The 22,600-nt window shown below is 36.6% G+C and overlaps 1 protein-coding gene across 4 annotated transcripts in view; it reads right to left on the minus strand.

The window, feature by feature from the left end:
- tln2b (talin 2b) overlaps positions 1-22,600 on the minus strand; it is a 218,459-nt gene that overhangs the window by 129,849 nt on the left and 66,010 nt on the right. The gene's annotated exons all lie outside the window — the stretch shown is intronic.

Consider the following 22,600-nt stretch of genomic DNA (forward strand, 5'->3'; position numbering starts at 1 on the left):
GCAGAAGTAAATGTGAACACAAGCGATTTGCAGTTGAGTTCAACTCTAGCACTGATTAATGAAATATGCCTGCCACTGAAGATAAGAGAGCGAGATCAGAGCTTTGTGTAGGCTTACAATATGAGCTTCTTACTGCCAAGAGACGTCTGTAATGTAGTTATTAGATTAGTAGAACAGCACTGCCCTTTAAATACTCAGCAGAGGAAAAGAATCTACTGCCAACTGGGTGTTTAGCCTAAACTCACTCAACCACTACCAAATATCACAGCTATGAAATGTAATTTTGCACAAGAGAGAAACCTTCCAGTTTTAAAAATCAGGGAAAGTGGTTATAGAGACACTGAGATCAAGCAGAATCCTTTTGAATTATGATAGTGTTTGATTGGCCCTACAATATATCAATAGAGACCAGCATCAAGGGACAAGATCAGACGCACAAACATTAAACTCAGAGCAGAAATCAGAACAACAGATATCAGATTCATACCAGTGATTGGACTCGTAAGATATCAGACTCAGAGCAGAGTCATGAGATTTGTTTGGAACTGAGATCAGACTAGTGACTGAGGTCAGATTTGTATAAGAAATTTGTCTCATATCAGAGATCAGACTCACAACAGATCAGATTATTATCAGAGATTTGACTCCCAACAGATCAGACTCTAAGCAGAGATCAGATCTGCAAAAGAGGTCAGATTCTGAGCAGAGCTCTGACTTCTAACTGAGATCGGAACTGTATTAGAGACTTGCCTTGTCACAGATATCAGACTCTCAACTGAGATCAGATTATACCAGAAATTCGACCCGCAACAGATCAGGTTCAAAGAAGAGATCAGATTTGCAACAGAAATGTTGCAATGTTGTCTTTTGCAACTGATATCAGATTTGTAAGAGACTTAACTCATACCAGAGATCAGACTCGCAACAGATTAAATTAATATCACAGGTTTAACTCCCAACATATCAGACTCAAAGCAGAGAGACTTTGCAAGAGATCTGATTCAGAGCAGAGATCTGACTTCTAACTGAAATCAGAACTGTATTAGTGATTTGACTTGTAACTGAGATCAGATTCTACAAGAAATTTGACCTGTATCAGACTCACATGAGAGATCAGATTTGCAACAGAAACTAGTAACTAGTATCAGACGCAACTAGTATCTAGTATCAGATTGTAAGAGATTTAACTCATACTAGAGATTGTACTCGCAATAGTTCAGAATAATATCACTGGTTTTAATCCCATCAGATCAGAGTCAAAGCAGCAATCAGATTTGCAAAAAAAGATCAGATTCAGAGGAGAGATCTGACTTCTAACTGAGATTAGAACGGTATTAGAGATTTGACTTGTCTCAGACTTCAGATATGCAACTGAGATCAGATTATACCAGAAATTTGACCCTTAACAGATCAGACTCAAAGAAGAGACTGATATCAGATTTGAAAAAGAGAATTGACTCATACCAGAGATCAGACTTGCAGTAGATCAGATTAATACCACAGATTTGACTCCCAGCAGATCAGGCTCAAAGAATTGATCAGATCTCCAACAGAGATCAGACTTACAGCAGAGAACTTGTTCAAGACATCAGACTTGGAACTGATATTAGATTATACCAGAAATTTGACTCATAATAGATCAGACTCAAATAAGAGATCAGATTTGCAACATAAATGTTGCAGTGTTGTTGTTTGTAACTGATATAAGATTTGTAAAATAGACTTGCCTTGTACCAGACATCAGACTCGCAACCGCAATCAGATTTATACCAGAGATTTGACTTGTAACAGATCAGACTCAAATGAAAGATCAGATCTGCAACAGAAATCAGAGCAGAGATCTGACTTGTAACTAGCATGAGATTTATATCAGCGATTTTACTCATAACACAGATTCAACTCGTAACTTAGATCAGACTTATAATTGAGATTCACTTATTAACAGATCAGACTTCGATGAGATGAGATCTGCAACAGAAATCAGATTCACATCAGAGATCAGACACGCAACTGAGATCAGACTCATACAAGAGAATCAACTCATAACAGAGACCAGACTTGCAAAAGAAATCAGACTTACAATAAAGATCAGATCAAACAAAGATCTCATTACCAAGATCAAACTGCCACCTCATTTTTATCAGATTCTTACATGGATCAAATGAAGAAAATGGTTTTGTTGTTATGTCACTGAGGCAACACAAATGTCAAGTACACCAGAATATGAGTAGTAAAAGACCCTGGCCATTCTGTGGCATTTCCGCTTTACAAAGTACTTTAAAATCAGTATCAAACTAAAATAAAATCAGAAACTCAGTCCAGCTGAAGTGATTGAGTGTCGAGTATAAAGTGTCTGCCTGATAGTATCTCACCAGCACCAGGAATACTTCAACAGAAGACACTGAGGACTAATCTTTTTTTGATAATGGACTTGTGAACGAGCTCCACATTGTCTACTCACTCAGTCACCAAGTGAGCACGCACGCTCGCACACACATACACACAATAATAAGCAGGGAGAATAGCTCTGTATAGTCCTTTCATTCTTAGTAGGGCACACAGGGGACATGCAGAGGTACTGTGGACCAGATTAGAAGTCCCACAGAGGCCACACACATTGGGATTCCTTGTTTTATGGGGACATTTCATAGACATAATAGTTTTTATACTGTACAAACTATTTTCTATCCCCTTACAGATTGTATAATGTCTTACTGCATGACTCCTTCCACCCCAAAACTAATATTTGCAAAAAAACAAAAAGCTAATAAAAAATTTTGGACCTTGCTAATGTATTGGCATGCAAAATGCACATGACTGCAGCTCTTTGGCTCATATATAACACTAAGTCTGAGAGATGGAGAAAGGGAAAGACTGTAAGAAGGCAAGCAAAGCGACGTACCACCTGCCCTCTTAATCTCTCGTCTGCAACCTCCCAGAAGCCCCACACTGGATACTCCCATTTCTCCTTCTGGGCCTTCGTGACAGACGCTGCAAAATACCTCTCATTTCTTACCGAACCTCCAGCCAGGCTCAAAGCATTCCACCTCTCACACTGCTCAGCCCCTAAACAGCATGTGACTCTCTACATGCACTAATAATTGACTCCTGAGGGACACTAGGAAAGCAGGAATCGCCACATTAATATGAGAATTAACCAAACTCCCTGTACACTTTTTCACACTTTTTGAGCTGACTGTGCATATCTAGGTCTAACAAGAGGCTCAAATGTTCAAAATTTTAAGAATAATAAACTGTAAACAGATTTGATTTGCTGCCTACACTGGAGAAGTAAAAGAAACTCAATTCGGCCTCTTTCTTAAACACCACCCCCTGGGATTGATTTAATTATATACTAAAGGTGGAGCTGGGGAGGTGGAAGGATGCCAAAGGAATTGTCAAAGGGGTAGGTGAGGTAAGCAGCCATTTATATAACTAATGTTATGCTAGTTGCATTCAGATCTTTCATTTGGAGCTCTTTAGTCTTGATGCAACTTCTACAAGGACAGCAAGAATGAGACAAATCCTATTTACTGATTATGTATTTTTAAATCAGTTTTGCAGTCCTAACTTCTGCTTCTCGAGGACAGCGTATCCCCTCCGTGACCCTTGCGGAAAGTAAAGATCAGCTAATTAGCCAGTCCCGCCTCGGCAACAGACATGAAATTTGACATGATGCTTTCTAAGCATCATCTGCTTTTAACGTTGGACTTTAAAGTGCCTCTCGAGGGCATACTCTCGAAACAGAGGCATAGAGGATTCTTCACAACAGTGGCCATATTAAGTTATGCTGTTGTATTTACCCCCCCCAAAAAAAAAAGAAAAGTAGTTTCCGGATGTAGACAAAAAGACGCATGAAAACATGCTTGGGGATGCAGTCATAAAAACTGGCAATTCAATTGGGCCAAGGGAGAAGATGGGGCCATCTGGAAGGGATTGCAGTGCGGTGATTTGCAGTAATAACAAAAGCAAAGAGCAGAGCCCCAGAGGCCACTAGTCCTGAATTCATTACAGACTGTGTGATAGGAAGGAGAGTGTACTTTGAGTAGTCTGTTTTTTCTCACCTGAACAGGTATTACAGCAGTGGAAGACTTTGAGTTCTCATATTTTGCATATCTAGACTCCTGACCATGGACCACACTTCATCTTATTTTCATCTACTATAACATTGCATATCTGATCACTTTTATTGATTTGTGTTAGAAAAATGTTAGTGCTGTCAAAATTAGTGCGTTAATGCAGGAGATTCATTTTTTCAGTTTAACGCCGTTAACAATATTTAACATGGTTAATGCAGGGGCAGAGCTAGGGTTGGCATCTCCACTCACAACTGCTGCTTCTGTCTTTTTTTTCTTGACAAGGAGTTTGTTTAGTCGCAGAACGTCTTTACGAACACATCAAATGGGAGACTTTCAGACACGCACTCCAACTTCGCCTTAGCGCCAGGCGCTTGTCAAAGGAGTGTGGAAAAACAGGTGACGGGGGAGCTTCAGTACAACAACAGTGAACTGCGGACAAACTAGACAAAACGAATTTACCTTTCCTGTCAGCTATTATACTCTGCACGCACAAATATGTGTCAGATCCGTGTCACGTTAATCAGTGGCAGCTCTTAAAGTAATATCAGCCAAATAACCCAATAACCCAGCTGTTGTGATGTCTATTAATCAAAGAACAAAAGAAAAAAAAAAAAGAGGAAATTAATAACTTTTGTAGCTTTAAGGATTTATCTATTTAATTTAGCATTTAGTGTTTGATAACTTAATTACATTTCTGTATATTTCCGACTTGCTGAAAGGCACAGGTAAATAATACGTTTATGTGAAAATTGTTTTAAGTTTACTTAAATTAAAAGTTGTTACATTTTAAAGTCTAATAAATCGGTAAAGCCGGTTCTATGATTAGTAAATCTCCATCAAGTGCATTCAGATGGAGCGGCATTTAATACACAGAGCCGTAGATCACTGACAAGCTATGCAATATTGTGTGCATAATCGCAGATGAATCGCATTCGATTATGAACGTGATATTGCGTAGCTTGTCAGCGAACCACGGCTCTGTGTATTAAATGCCACTCGTGTGGCATTTGAATGCACGTGATGGAGATTTACTATTAATCACAGAACCAGCTTTACTGACAAGATGCGCATGACAGTCGCGTGCCGCCCTAATATTAACACATACTAAAGGCCAATCAAAATAAACAATGATGATGTTAAAAATATATATATTTATTTCACAGCAAAATAGCATATTAGAATGATTTCTGAAGGATCATGTGATCAACTGAAGATTGGAGTAATGATGCTGAAAATTCAGATTTACATCATAGCAATAAATAAATAAATACATTAAAATAGAAAACAGTTGTAAAAATTTTAAAACTTCAAAACAAAACAAACACTAAACAAAACCAAAGCAACCTCAGAGAAAAACAAATAAAATCACAAAATACTAACAAAATACCACCCAAATTAACAAACAAAAAACAAACAACCCGAAAAAACAGACCAGATTGTAAAAACTAAAACAAAACAAACAAACACTAAGCAAAACCAAAGCAACCTCCAAGAAAAACAAATCAAAACACAAACAAACAAACAAACAAACTGGATAAGCAGCACCCATAAAAAACTAAATGCCAAAACAAATGAAACAGAGATTAATTGTGTAGTGTATTTATAATAATCTTTTTAGTAACGCAATGTGTATTTTTTTATCTAGTCGATATATAAATAAATAAATAATCTGCAATAGGGACATCATCCATTCCAGTCAATCAAAGTCTCTGAGATGGTCCAAAATGCTACAAATATGCATTGTTCATTGTTAGCTTACAATAACATATAGGTTTCTTAACATTAAAATGTGTATGTATAACTTAATGCTTTGTACAATTAATACTGTTTAAAAAACCACACAAGTGTTGTTTAGAAGTGCTTGCTGAAGCAGCAGAACTTGTAAAAACTACTTTTTTCCCCCAGCATGCTGTCAAAAACCTCTACAGCTCGACTCCAGGAAATTGCAAAAAGACAGTCAATCAGATTGGAACTGCTAAAATCCAGATTATGTCTTGCAAAATCAAACAGCTCTTGCAATTTTTGTGTACAAAATGTATCACACAGTGCTTCACTCCTCCATGGCCGGTCCAGGGATATGACGTCTACAGCTATGGTTCATCTAGAGCTGTCTGACGGTGTCAGCATGTACAAATTTGTCTTTTTTTAAGTCTAAACAATTCAGTATGTGTTGCTATGAGCATTCTGTTTACTGTTTACACACCACTGACAGTTAGTACTACAGACATTATCGTTTTTTAATTCTTATGAACTACCCAAATGCGTTTAATAGATGTTTCGCCAGATGTTTTAATAACCATCTCTCCAAACATCTAAAAGCAGTGAGTCACAAACGTCTGAATCTTCTGACGCTAATGACCACACTGTGTGTGAATGTGTGTCTATGTGCTCTCCCAAACCATTTTCTCATGCCCCGGTTGGTATGAGAGTCAGGCCCCGTAGAGCAACAATCTGGAAGCGTTTGCACTCGGAACCGGAGCAAGAATTCCGAACGGCTTTGGAAGACGGGCCCAAGAACCTCCAGCTGTGATTTGTAAACATCACCGGCCAGCTGCTAGCAATGAGAGGCCGGGATGGTTGCGTTAAACAAGGCCTATCTTTGTGAGACTTACTTTTATTATAAACATTGGCACCGCAACAAAGGGAGGACGATATCAAAGGTAATACTGACGAAGGTCGGATGGAGGGACGATCGTAGGTTTTGTTCTTCTATATCATTTTTTCGTCAAATGAAAACACTCCATCTATTTGGGGTTGGTCTGAGCGAACTTTAGCTTGGAAAGACAAACAGGATATATTGAGGGAGATGGAGATATGGAAAGACATGAGGGCGATCTACAGCACGCTCCTTCTCAAACACACAAACACAAGAGCTCCGTATCACAGCAATCATCCGCTTTACCTAGCTGCTCTGGTATGCGCTAGACAAAATGCTGCTTTCAACTGACGAGCTTCCACAGATCCCAGGCGAATTTCTGACTGGAAGTCCTACAGGATTGTGAAACTGGACATGGCAATCTCAGCTCAGAATGAGCATGGGGTAATTTTCATTTTTGGGTGAATCTATTCCTTTAAAGGTAATGTTCATCCAAAACAACCTTCTGCAGAAGACAAACGAATATATTCAAAAGTGTCTGTTATTGTCCAATGGAAATCAATGGGGCCCAATGTTGTTTTGCACTCCAAACTCAATTGAAACTTTAAAATATCCTTTATTTTCTATGTACAACAAAAAGTAAGTCTTATATTGAAAAACGTTTTCAATATTTCATTTAGAAACCGATCTTTCATCACAGGAGAACACGGCCTTGTATTTCCGCAAATCCCATTCAGCATTTAGACAGCACTGGCTTCATTTCACAACATTCAGATCACCATGACCATCTGAAGTAACCGAACCAAAGCGGCTCATTATTGGGCTCGTTCCTGTAATTTCCTGCTCTCTCATCGCCTGTTTTTCTGCTGCCTTGGTTCATTCACATCTATTAGTACGTGCTTGTGTTTTCCCATCAAGCCATATCAGGACATGCTAGTGATTCATATAGCCTTTTCCCAACTTTTATTGACAACAATTGGAAAGAAATGACAGGAAAAAGATAAGAAGAAAGGAAAAACAAAATTGGGAAATACTCGATAAGACAGACGCATTTTGGTCCCGCTTAACCATTCCCGTGTTCGCATTTTAATGTGATTGTAAAGTTTAAAATTAAACAATTTAAGGACAGGAGGGGAAAGTAGCTGTTGAAGCGTGAGCACAGTGAACGTTCCGTGCATTTCCACTGCAGAAATTTCCACAGACTTCTCTTTGATTCACCGCCTAATGTGCACAAAAATACGTCAGTGTATCATCATAAACACAGCCGCTTTTGTTGAAAGTGAAAGTAAACAGATGAGGAAAAAAACAAATGTGTAAGGGGCCATTCGGACAAGATGCGTTTTTCCATTCCAATGCGCTACTTTTCCACTGTTTTTCTATGTAAACACGCGCTTGACGGATATGCATGACCGTTACGCTCGTGTCTTGCGTCTTTTGCAGCGCCTCTCACATGAGCGCAGCGTTTTTAAGACGACGTGTCAAGTTAAAATTATTTCAACTTTTACACGCAGCACCACTCATCAATGTCAGTTCCAAAGCAGTGGCCCAATCAGAAAAACTCGGAGGCGAGAATTGCGGAGGCAAGAATTGCGAGCTTCTGTTTACAGTAGCAAGTTGGCACGATAACGGTTTTATTTGACAGCAACAAGGCGGAGGAGGCGCTCATAGTGGCTGTGTTCAGATACCCTAAATTATAATAAATTCTTATTATCACAACTTGTTCCTTGTAAAAATATCCCAGAAATATCTGTCACTGAATATTGTTGTTATTCCATCACATCCCAAAAGCATGTCTCGAGCCCCTCGCGTTCTACGCTGCGCTTTTTTAAAAACCATTCCTGAGAGCTGCGTCTTGCGTTTTTTGAGATGCAGATGGATTCCATGTGAATGGCCCCTAACGGTATTTTTAGATCCGCATGCATTTAGTGTTAAAGAGACAGCAGCCTAATATCTTTCATAACTTTCATAATGATTAATCTTTACTTTATTTATGAAAAGAAAACTATGCAGTGTTTTTAAACCTTGGATTTAAATCAGTGTACCTGCAATTTGTTCAGTTGTATTTATTTATGCTATTGCTAATTTATTTGCTTGACTGTTTACTTGTCTTTAACAATGTAATGTTTGAAATTTATATTAGTCTAGTTGTTTTTGCTGTGGTATTTTTTGTTAAAACCATATGCAAAAGTGTTCTGTAGGCTGGTGATTTTTGCTCATGTTATTTAGCTGCAACAGGAAGCTTTGTAAAAATACAAAATACAAAATCTTTGACTTTTTTATGTTATTGGAATCAAAACTAGGAATTGTTAAGAATCTGAATCAATAAGCAGAATCGGAATCGATACAATTCAAATGATACCCAACCCTACCTAGCAACGATACCTTACTAACACCCTAATAAACACCCAGAATACCCTCACATCCACTTAGTAAAGGTCCTCTAGAACACTTTAACAAACATGTTAACATCCACCTAGAACAATCTAGCCATTACCTAGCAACCACCAAACACACTGTAGCAAAACACCCTACAAACCACCCAGATCACACATTAAAGCGTTATAACAAATGTACAGAACACCCTAGAAACCAAAAAAGCATTCCAGCAACTCCCTAGCAACAACCCAGATACCCTAGTGATGGCATGGCATTCCTAAACTACGCAAAGTAATTCCACAGCAAACCTATAAAACAACATTGCAGCTTCACAGTGACCATCCAGAACACCCTAGCAACCACCCAACAATAGCCTGCTAATACTCTAAAACCATCCAGAACCCTCACTACCACTTTGCAAATGTCCTAGCAACTCTAGAACACTTTAACAAACTGCCTAATAACCACCCAGAACAATCTAGCCATGACCCAGCAACCACCAAACTCACTGTAGCAACTGCCTAAACACCCTAGAAACCACCCAGAACACTCTAGTAATCCCCTACCAGTGTCCTGGTAGGACGAATAGACGCGAATGGACACAAATTCATGCTGGTCGGTGTAAATAGATGCAAATTTGTGCTGGTTGATGTGAATGACATGAATTCGTCCCAGCCGATGGGAATGATGCAGATTTGCGTCGGGTAACACGAATGACACAAATTGGGCAACGCAATTGTCCTCCACGCAAATTCAACAATTTCAACTCGAGCAGAAAATTTTCGCATGACACGTTGTCATGTAAGCAAATAAGTGCTTATTGACACGTCTACACGTATACATTATGCGATGATTATATTTGTGCGAGTGATGCGAAAAACATCCCAGGAGCAATTGAGAGCAATAATGCAATGCGAATATTCGGTTCGCTTTTGGTGTGCACACACCATGACACAAAACAGTCAAGTAAAGCACATCAATGCCCTAGCAACCCCAAGGGTCACCATATCAACTACGTAGCAACAGCCACAACAAACAAAACAAACAGAAACAGAAAAAAAAAAAACTCTATAACAACCATATAGAACACCTTAGGAACCAAAGAATTCTAGCAAACCTCTAGCTGTGCAACTTCCTAGCTAGCAACAATCCAGAACACCCCAGCAACCACAATCCTTGGCAACCAATCAAAACCATTCTCATATGTCACAGCAGCTGTTTACTGTTCTTACGGCAACCTATTACTGACGCTAACTGTGTTTAGATCCTCAACCACCCACAACCCCATTGCAAATGATGACATCCATATTAACGATCTCAGAGTCATCAAATTCTGAGTAATTGAAAAAACATAAATCAGATGGCTTTAAAAACAGCTTGCCTCCCCGTACACACATTAATCAACCTTCATAAATACAGGAGCCGTAAAGAGCCGTGTCTGATTTATCCTGTACCCCAGAATCATTACCATTGCTTCATTGCGATTCCTGTATTACGGGTCGTTGCAGGAACGGAAAGGAGTCCTATCTATCTTAAGCGTGCGTGCCTTGTATGCATTAAGCATGAAATTTAAGTGCATTGTGATTACAGCAGAAATATGAGACCCAATGTACCATATGCATACAATATTCTGCCTTGCAGAGACTGGAAAACAAAGCTTCATTTCCAGATCAATATTATCTTGGCATCTGTATAGGATTCCTGTTCGTAATCTATGAAGCAAAAAAAAAGTCTTTATGTGCAAAAATTGGGTCATTGTTTATCATCCTTGTTCAATTATTCCTTGGAGTAGAGTGGTACAAGAGCTTGTCCCTGGGGCAGTACCCTCAATAGGACACCTTTGTACCTTCTTTAGTACCTCAGAGTTCCCTTAAGGTAGTAATATGTACTTTTATGCTACCGTTATGAACCCTTTAGAGGTAAAGAAGGTACAAAGGTATTTTTTGAGGGTACTGCCCCAGGGGCAAACTCTTGTATCACTAAAGGTATAGTTTTTGCACATTTTTGGGATGATACTCATTCATAAGTCATTCTACTCATTCAAGGAACAGTTGAACAAGGATGATAACAAATGTCACTGAGATGGACAACTGTCCAAACAATTGCCATTTGGATGGTGTTCATCTATCAACTATACTGTGGGATCAGCAGCAGGACATCAAAAACTATTTTAAACAATGTGGTGCATAAGCTTCAATATCATCATGATTTACCCAAGTAGGACATTGCTGATTCAGGAACAACATGCTGTAAGAAATTACAGGCTGTCGTCCTATGAATGCCACTCAACCAGATTTATTTAACAGCACCATCCCAAAGTGTCACAGAGACGGACAACTGTCCAAACAATTCCCATTTTAATGCAGTTCATCAATCATCTACATCGTGGGAACTGTAGTGGGGCATAGAGAACCTTTTCAGACAATGTGGTGCCTGAGCTACATTACCAAAGAAACCACAACTTTTGCATTTCTTAACAGCACCATCCAAAAAGTGTCACAGAGATGGACAACTGTCCAACCAATTGCCATTTGAATGAGGTTTATCAATCGCCTATACTGTGGGAACTGTAGTGGGGCATCGAGAACCTTTTCAGACAATGTGGTGCCTGAGCTACATTACCAAAGAAACCACAACTTTTGCATTTCTTAACAGCACCATCCAAAAAGTGTCACAGAGATGGACAACTGTCCAATCAATTGCCATTTGGATGAGGTTCATTAATCGCCTATACTGTGGGATCAGCAGCAGGACAAAGAGAACCATCTTAGACAATGTGTCGCCTGAACTACGTTACCACAGAAACCACAATTTTTGCATTTGTTAATTTACACCAAGAGCAAATTAATTTACATTATGTGAAGTAAACAGTTTAACAAACTGCATTTGTGTTGGGTTAGATGTGGGTGTTTTGTCCTGGGTCTTTACAGCTACACTGCAATAAAGATTTAAGCATTGTCACATCAAGACCGGACATCCACCCCACCCCCCTTAAAAATAACTAGCAATCCACATTTTTAACCAACCTATCATTTCCGTACAACCTACACTAAATCAGAGAAAAATGACAGGTTGATATTGAGGTTAGAGTCAGTGTGGGATAGCGTTGGTAGAGTCCATGTCGCTTTTAAAAAGCCAGACTTCTTACCTGGTAAATTCTAGTCTTTTAGTAGTAGATGGGGAAGGTTAGTCAGGTTATTTTAAGCCCTCCCAATGGCACTGAGACACAACGAGACAAGGAGGGACACAGACAAAGTCCTTAAGGATTTCCACTGATGTAGCAAATTAAAACATGCTTCAGCTAAACCAGGACAGAGCAGCAAAGCCCGATGATCCCAAACATGATGCAATTGATTGTTTGATCATTCGGACAGGCTTTTTGAACAAAAGAAGACACTTATTTGGGTTTGAAGTTTGTGATTTGTATGGAAAGGACATACGACTATGTAGAGAGTGTGGAAAATCCCTGCTCTAGTTCTGAATGCAAATGACAGTGGCACGTTGACCCAGAGACAAAGATAATTGTCAAATCTGCTCAAGGCATTGGTTTCTTAGTTACATCAGAGTGCACTGGGATCCTGAGCAGATTTTTCAGCCTTCTGATAAAACAGCACACACCATTGTGCAATAATTGGGTCAATCGTATTTCAGGAGAGGTCGATGGTCTTGACGGAGGAGGAGGTTAATACCGCCGATACAGCACGTGAAGTGGGCGCAAAATGGGATTCTCATTAAGCTGCCTCTCTGCGGTCTCATGGTGGAAATACTACGCTGAGAAGAAAATGGTAGCTTTTCCATCATCTTAGTCAAAGCAATTCACCTGTCCTAACCAGGCTGCTCAACCTTGCTGAAGCAATAGCAGAGTTTTGGATGCTGGTGGGCTAGAATCCCCATGAGGTTTCTTAATTAGTATAACCAGCAAGACTTCCTTGGTATTTCAGCTTCACTGGTTGACAAGCTTCGCCAGTTAAGTTCAGCTAGTGAGCAGTGCAACTAAGCTGGTAAAACCAACCTACACCAGAATGGAAATACAGGGAAGATGGTCCACCAGGTCATTCTTGGCCTCACTGCTTTGAAATCAATCACCCAAACCAAATTTTTCCAATTAATAACCATAAATGCTAAAAGTGCTAAGGTAAAGCTAAACAACAAAAATGAAAGAGGAGATGTTAAGAGCGAAATAAAGTATCTTTATTATAACCTCTTTGAGTTAAGCAGGTTCAGTTTTTATTCAGGTTTATAAGCACTACGCTAGAGCTATACTAGCTGACAGAAATGATGAATCCTTGTCTCTGGGAAAAAGCGAAAAAGAGGCTCTTCAGACGCTAAAAATACCCCACAATGTAGAACATCCACCACCAGCTCTCTCTCTCTCATTTTCCAATCCCCATTGAAATTCACCCTCAACCATATGGCAATTTGGCCTCTTTGAAGCTCATTGGATCTCACAAACTAATCAATGTGTTAACAATCTCGTGCGTTTTCAATGTCTGCCATGTTCACACTGGCCTCCAGCACTTCCAAACACATAGTAACACTGAGATCAACCCTTTCCGGAGCTGTTCTGATCTTCAGAGGTTCCTGTGTGATTTAGACCAATTTACAGTGACTTCTTTTGATCAAGCTGAAAGTCTTCAGAGACATGATTCTACTAACAAGCAAAGGGGCAAGGTAACAAACAGTCAGGAAGGGTCAGAAAACAACACACATCAATACAAATGCTCATGAGCTTTAAAAAAAACAGAAGTGTGCACACACAATCTACTAGTTTATCATTTTTCAAGTCTTTATCAGTGAATTTCAAGTGCAATGGCCCCGTTGTTTATACCTAAAGTGTTGTTTATTCAAAAATCAGTCTCATATAATTCCAAACCTGCATGAATTTTTCTTCTCTGAAACACAAACAAAGTCTTTTTGCCCATATGATAAAAGTCGATGGGGTCCAAAACAACAATGGACCCAATCGACATAAAGACACTTCAGTTTTTTTCTGAATGTGTTCTTACATGATTAGATAGACATGAGGGTGAGAAATGACAGAACTTTAATTTTTGCGGTGAATTATTCCTTACATACATCTTGAATTGAGGTAACAAACCTCCATACTCAAGGGGGCGATAGAGGTAACTTCAAACGCCTGTGCCTTTAACCCAGACGCGTTATTATTCAGGTCTTAGGTTTTCAGGAAACAGTTTAACAAAAACTATCAAGTTCAGTAATCAAAACTGCAGTAATGTACGGGATAGCACCCCTAGTGGCAACACTGAGAATAAATGTTTTTTAGTTTTAATTTAATTTAATAAACAAAAGGATTCAGTTTTGACTTGGATATTATCTGCTACAAATCTGAATTAATACCTAGGCCAAGTACTATACAATAGTAACAGGACATACATAAAACAAAACTTAAATACCTCAAAACTTCAAAGAACAATTTAAGTACCTTAAAAACCTCAAAAAACTACACTTAAGTTCCTCAGAAACCTCATTTAAAAAAACTGAATTACCTCAAAAACCTCAAAGAACAACTCAAGTACCCCAAAAACCTCAAAGAACATCTCAAGTACATAAAAAAATCATTTAAAAAAAGAACTCAATCACAACCTAATTTAAATAAATAACTGAAGTACTTTAAAAATTAAACAACAATAAAAAAATACTTGAGTACATTAAAAACCTCAAAGAACAACTCAAGTACCTCAAAAACCTCTTTTAAAAAAAGAACTCAAGTACCTCAAAACCTCAAAGAACAACTTGAGTACCTTAAAAACCTCAAAGAACAACTCAAGTATCTAAAAAACTTAAAACAAACTAAAGTACCTCAAAACCTCAAAGAACAACCTAAGTACCTCAAAAACCCAATTTAAAAAAAGAACAAGTATCTCAAAAACGTCAAAGAACAACTCAAGTACCTTAAAAACCTCAAGTAACAACTCAAGTATCTAAAAACATAAAACAAACTGAAGTACCTCAAAACCTCAAAGAACAACTTAAGTACCTCAAAACCTAAGAAAACCTAATTTAAAAATGAACTCAAGTACCTTAAAAATCTCAAAAACTACTCAAGTACCTCAAAAACCTCAGAAAACAAAACTATTAAAACACAGACTAATTAAACAGTTTTAATTTGTGCACCACGTAATTAACATCCACCTTAGCTATTTTGTGACGACCGTTACATCCACTTCACAGCACTTTTAAAGTGACATCCATGCCAAAAAAAACTTCCTGCCCTTCAAAGTAAAACTCCCACTTAATTAGTATTAGGTTGTGATCCCAGGACACACTGTGGGAGAAGAAGGAGTGAGAGCCCATGAGAGGATTCATTAAGACAGAATATATAATACATTCAGAATTCCTCCTTATCTCATTACAGAGACAGAAACGAGACATAGAGAACGAGTGTGAGAGAGGAAGCGAACATCTCATCTCCACCCTAACAGCTGCATATACTCATACACCCACCCGCTTGGGTTGTCATGGCCACAGAGTGTGTGTGTAGTGCTTAACCACGCCTCGCAGGGTAGGAGTCCCACTAACTCAAAAAAAACACACTCCAGCTCCCCTATAGTCTCTCCATTACAATTCACTCCCTAACAGCCTGGATTCAGTACTCAAACTGCTCTCTATTGTTTAATGGTACACTTCTGTCTCTATGGCTAACCATTAAACGTTTTGGTGGTGTTTCTTTGTGCGATTTTCTTAATCGGTAACAATCACTACTTAACTGCTGTTAATTCTTGACAAAGTGTATACTAATACAAATGTGCTTATTTTTGTGAATCGCAAAAACAACAGCAGGGTGGCAAATTAACACCCACTACTAGCCAAATAAAGGTGTTTTTGCACAGTGGTGAACCTTACCTACCAGACAATGCTCAAAGCTGTGGTGGGTGACCTGTCTCAGTATTGTCTGTGAATACAAAGAGAATTGTGGGATTGGATCTGATTGTTCCTGCTCATTGGATGACAAAAGTATGCAAAGCAATGGTTCCCAATCCCAAATTGTGATTTGAACTGCGACATGATAAACATTTCACCAGTGTTGCCAAGTCTGCGGTTTTCCTGCTAATTGGACTACTTTAACACACGGGTTATTTTTCATGCCTGCGGGTTGAAGCTACCCCAATAACATAATATTTAGCTCCTTGAATGCTAATTTTACCAGGGGAACCTCACCAAAAAACGTGTATTTTACCAACTTTTGGGCTAGTTTTGAATTGCAGTTGGGAGGGTTTTGTTGTGAAAACCTGGCAATCCTGCATTTCAAATTGTAGCTGAATTTTAAACCTCTTTTTAGCTTATTTATTATTAGTCATAATTTTAACTTGAAAAATTTTATATAAATTAAAATAAAAATCACATTGCTGTTTTAAATGACTTTTGAACTGTTAAAATAAATGTGATTATATAATAACATTTGTATTTTACACTACAAGTTATAATACTAATATGTCTTCTTTCACTTTCAAGCGTTTAAGATTCATTCAAAAACAATAAAAAATGTTCAAGATTTCAAAAGCTGTTTTAACATTTAAAAATTAAAGTTTTATTTTGTCGAAATACTGGTAAATATGCTGTAAACTTCTGTCCACAAAAGCTAAAAATTATGTAAATGTGTAAACAATGTAAACCAAGCACACAAAATTAATTACCAAACGCATGTTAAACTGACAGCAGATGCAGCGATTTGCTGCATTTACTGTAAACTGAGCTGCTCTGACATTTTGAAAACACTGTATCATGAGCTGTTCACGTGAAAACAGTGTTGCCCTACACTCTGAAACCCACAAAGCATCATACTAAGGGAAGCTGAGAACATATATTGTCTATTCAACTTGTTAAAAGTTTACAGTGTTACTTTTTCTCAGATTAAAGTCCACTCAAACTGACGGTCTGATGGTGAAGCTGACAGCCAGACCTCCCATCTCAGTGGTGGACTGGGGTTCAGCGTATTCTGTGATGTGGGCTGGGCAGCTGGCATTATCAATTAACCTCACAGGAAGCTTTTCTACAACTGAACGCTGCAGACTTCTCGTCAGGCCGCTGTCGGAGGGAATGTCAGTCAGTGGGAAGATGGAGGGAGGAGGTGCAGCAGGTTTGCTGATCTCCAGTAACCTTCCAGCGGCTCCCTCAAGAGCGAAACATAAAAACACACTGCCAGGAATGTAATCAAATCAGGCAGAAACACCGGCCTGTTTTTCAGAGCTATTTCTGTCCTCTCTCCTTCTCACTCTCACTCATGAAATAAGAAAAAACAAAAGACTCAATTACGAGCACTCCACCCCTCTCTTTACTCCCTTACTCCTCTTCTATGGGCCTGACCAGACAGATATAGTATCGCTAATGTAAATGTACCAGATAATGTAAATTATTCATGAATGTCAATGGAAAGTAAACATACAGTGACATACAGGAAAAGCTTGCTGATACATAGCAAACTAGTGCATGTCACCTTACAGTGCTGGAGCGTATAATATGACCTACTATAGGTCATATAAAATAGTAATTATATATAAAAAAAAATAGTTAAATGACGTTTAATTTGAACATTTTAGTTACCACAAATGACGCATGATTTATACCACCGTTGATTTACATAAAAAACTAAATCAACAATCCCCTTTTAATCAGTTTGTATTGTTTTTACATGTTAAGTATTAATGGCCTGTAAATATACAAAATAATAATAAAAAAACTTTTTAAACCTCAGCCAATAATAAAACCCTCAAATATGTCACAAAAAAAAAAAAAAAAAAAAAAAAAATCAAATACTTCAAAAAGCTCAAATAACTTTAGACAACAAAACTTAAGTACCTCAAAGCCCTCAGAAAAACAAAACTAAAGTACCCCAAAAACCTCAAAGAACAACTTCAGTACCTCAAAAACCTTAGAAAACCGAACTCAAGTACATCAAACCCCCCAAGAAACAAAATAAGCACCTCGAAAACCTCAGAAAAGAAAAGTCAAGTACCTCAAAAACCTCAAAGAACAATTCAAGTACCTCAAAAACCCCAAAGAACAAATATACACCTTAAAAACCTCAGAAAACAAAACTCAAGTTTCTAAAAAACTTCAAAGAACAACTCAAGTACCTCAAAACCCCAAAAGAACAAAATAAGCATCTCAACAACATCAGAAAATAAAACTCAAGTACCTCAAAAACCTCATTTAAAAAAAGAACTACCTTAAAAACCTTAAACTAATGAAGTACATTAAAAACCTCAAAGAACAACTCAAGTTCCTCAAAAAACTAACCCAAGTACCTCAGAAACCTCATTTTAAAAAGAACAAGTACCTCAAAAACCTCAGAAACAAAATTCAAATACCTCAAAAACCTCAGAAAACAAAACTCAAGTACAAACCTCAAAGAACAACTCAAGTACCTCAAAACCCCAAAAGAACAAAATAAGCATCTCAAAAACCTCAGAAAACAAAACTCAAGTACCTCAAAAACCTCATTTAAAAAAAAGAACTCAAGTACCTTAAAAACCTTAAACTAATGAAGTACATTAAAAACCTCAAAGAACAACTCAAGTTCCTCAAAAAACTAACCCAAGTACCTCAGAAACCTCATTTTAAGAAGAACAAGTACCTCAAAAACCTCACTTAAAAAATAACTCAAGTACCTCAAAAACCTCAGAAAACAAAACTCAAGTACCTAACAAACCTCAAAGAACAACTCAAGTACCTCAAAAACCACAAGGAACAAAATTAACACCTCAAAAACCTCAGAAAACAAAATAAATACCTCAAAAACCTAATTTAAAAAAAGAACTCAAATACCTCAAAAAACTCATTTAAAACAAGAACTCAAGTACCTCAAAATCTCAAGAACTACTCAAGCACCTCAAAAACCTCAGAAAGCAAAATTCAAGTACCTCAAAAAACAAATTTAAAATAAACTCAAGTACCTCAAAAAACTTTTTTAAAATTACGTACTTTAAAAAAAAAAACGAGCTTTTAAAAAAGAACAAGTGGCTCAAAAATCTCAAAAACTAAAGTACCTCAAAAACCTCAGAAAACAAAACTCAAGTCCCTAAAAAACCTCAGAAAACAAAATAAATACCTCAGAAACCTAATTTAAAAAAAGAACTCAAGTACCTCAAAATCTCAAGAACTACTCAAGTCCCTAAAAACCTAATGAACGACTCAAGTACCTCAAAACCTCAGAAAGCAAAATTTAAGTACCTCAAAAACCTCATTTAAAAAGAACTCAAGTACCTCAAAAACTTTTTTTTAATTAAGTACCTTGTTTAAAACCTCATTTAAAAAAAAACTTGAGTGGCTCAAAAATCTCAAAAACTAAAGTACCTCAAAACCTCAGAAAACAAAACTCAAGTACCTCAAAAACTACCTCAAAACTCAAGTACCTCAAACAAAGTTAAAATTCCTCTGAAGCCTAAGCAAATGAGTGTAGACCTTTTAACCATTCAAAATGAATACTTTTAGACTATTTCATAAGAATATACAAGTCACACAGATATACATGTCACTATGTCCTACAAATGACAATGCAAATGCAAACAGGGGCCAATCCATTGATGATTCATACTCAGAAGTGCTCACTGTACCAACCTGGTCAACACAACAAGAGGTTTAAGGGTCAAATGGCCCATTAGAATATAGCTTACCATACAACTCTGTGATTTATGAGGTATGCAAATGGATATTTTCACACACATTAAATGTAAAAGGTTTTATTTTTTATTAGGGCAGAACGCTGTTTTGAACTACCACAGGTGGCGGTTTAGAGTTACAGCAGAACGAAACGCTTCAAGTGTTCTAGTTAGAAATCATGATGATGTGTATAAAAAAGACACTAAGAATGTCACATCTCTCATTTCACTGTAACAGCTTCCAGACAAGCCTAAAACAGGTTCACTTGGCGGCTCATAACAGTGGCGAAACATTCCACACCTTCAAGGAAACGACAAGAACGTCTCGCATTTTCAAAGACACGGGCACCAAAACCACTAAAATGGACCTCAAGAGTGTTTTTGACAGAGTAACAGACATAACGCAGGTCTCAGGTCAGTTGAAAGCAGAGTTGTACATGAGAGAACTAAAAACGCCATGGGGCGACAGGATATTACAAGTTTATCACAGGCCTCTGATCAGTTTAGAAAGAAAGAGACAATAATATGACATCAGAACATGAGCTGACTGCATCAATTCAGCTAGCCTAGTCTCTAACCCATTAGCAGCGAGCCGCACGCGAATGGCCCTGTGCAACATAAATCCCACGCTGCTTGCCAAGGACAGTAAATCACAACACTGCAATCTTCCAACCAGCAAACCAGGGTCAGTGACAAATATGAGTGTCCATGATAAAAAAAAAAAAAAAAAAAAGCTGCTAAAAATCTAACTTAAAACACATGCCAAGTTTTCAGAGTTCAGAATGTTTTAAGTGTATTCATGTTGGTTTCATATGGTTTTGAGACCATTTTAATTAAGATTTTAATAACTCTAAAAAAATGCCACAACATATACAAGATATATTCCTTACAATACTCCTTACACATGCAAGGTATTTATCTAAATGAACCTTGCCTTAATAATAAAATTAAATAATACACAGCAAAATTATAATTTGGTTAAAATATTTTTTTTCCCCCAAGAATTTAATGGTTGTAATGACATTTATTCTTAATTGTAAATTACATAAGTCTCAAAACCTGACAGGGTAAATAAATAAATAGAAACACACATGAAATTATAATTTAGATAACATTTTTTCCAAGAATTTATTTCTTTTAATAAAATTCATCCTTAATTTCAAATAAAGTCAGTCATAAAACCTGACAAAGTAAACAAAAAAAAAAAAAAAAAGAATATATTAAATAATACACAGTACATTTATAATTTGGTTAAAATATTTTTTATTTTTTTTAAGAATTATTTTAAGTAAATTTAAGTAAGTCATAAAGTAAATAAATAAATGAATGAATTAATAAATGAAATAATACACAGTTAAAATATATTTTGGTTTTAAAAAATGTAAAAAATTAACTGTTGTAATGAAATTTATTGTCAATTGTAAATTATGTAAATCATAAGGGTAAAAAAATAAAAATAAAAAATAAATAAATAAAAATAATACATTTAAAAATACATGGGTAAAACATTTTTTCCAAGAATTTTATTTTTTTAATAAAATTCATTCTTAATTTTAAATTAAGTCATAAAAACTAAAAACAACAACAACAACAACAACAACAACAAAAACTGACTGTTAAAAAATAAAATAATAACAATAAAATAAGGTAATAAATAAATAAATAATAAATTAAGTCAATTAAATAATACACAGTAAAATTAAAATTTGGTTAAAATATATATATTTTTCCCCAAGAATTTAATAGTTTCTGACAGGGTAATAAAATAAAATAAAATAAAATAAAATAAGTTTCAAGAATTTAAATCTTTTAATAAAATTGTTTCTTAATTGTAAATTAAGTAAGTCATAAAACCTCACAGGGTAAAAAAAGAATTAAAATTAAAATAATCAAACAACACAGTAAAATTATAATTAGGTTAAAATAATTTAATTCTTCCTGACAGGATAAAACAATAAAATAAAATAATACACAGTAAAAAGATAATTTGGCCCTTTTTTCTTTCTTTAAGAATGTAGTTCTTTTAATGAAAGTCTTTCTTAATTGTTAAGTAAAATGATTAAGTAATAATTCATTTTCATAATAATTATGTTTTTTGGGAAGTCACACCACATTACATTTTACAGTCTAAACTTACATTGCCTTGCCGTAAAAATAAAATGATCTGACATTTTATACTTAAGATACTTATTCCATAACGCAAAGTAAAAATATAATTTGATTAAAATATTTATTTTTATAATGTATTCAGAATTTACACGCACTCAAAATGATAAATGATACAGAATACAATAAAAAATAAATTTTAAATAAATAAAAAATATTAAATATTTAACATTTTATTCTTTTAATTGGACTTCTTTCTTCATTATGATATAAGGACAGATGTTTTTTTTTTTTTTTTAAACTTCATACCCCAAACATGAAATTTATTTCCAAAATTACAATTGCCCTTCACTCATTAAACAGGTATTTTCATGATATTGTATGTGCGAATTGCATTTTTATATATTTTAAATAAATGACTGCATAAAAAGTGGTCACTGATCCTCCATCCAAACATGAGACAGTGGACAGAACGAGACCGAAAGCTAAAACTGGGTCAAAATCCCTGCTGACTGTAATGTCAAGAACAGCGACTGAGACGTTGACAGCAACTGTGACGTAATGGAGTAGCTCTTGAAAGCGAAGAACGAGAGATGTTTGGAAACATGATCGCGCTTAAACATGAGGAACAGCGAGAGGGACGCTTAGAGATCGAGTCAGGACGGCTGACAAAGAGGCCGCAGCCGCTCAAGCGAGGAGTTTATACGAGTTAGCGTAAAAAATGGTGCGGCTCGATGGATCTGACAGCTTTAGATAAACTAGATGGAGTGTACTATGGTTTTCGATCGTATATACGTCCGGCTGAGAGGAAAGAAAACGCTTGT

Source organism: Labeo rohita, chromosome 25 (genome assembly GCF_022985175.1).
Source record: "Labeo rohita strain BAU-BD-2019 chromosome 25, IGBB_LRoh.1.0, whole genome shotgun sequence".
Lineage (NCBI taxonomy): Eukaryota > Metazoa > Chordata > Actinopteri > Cypriniformes > Cyprinidae > Labeo > Labeo rohita.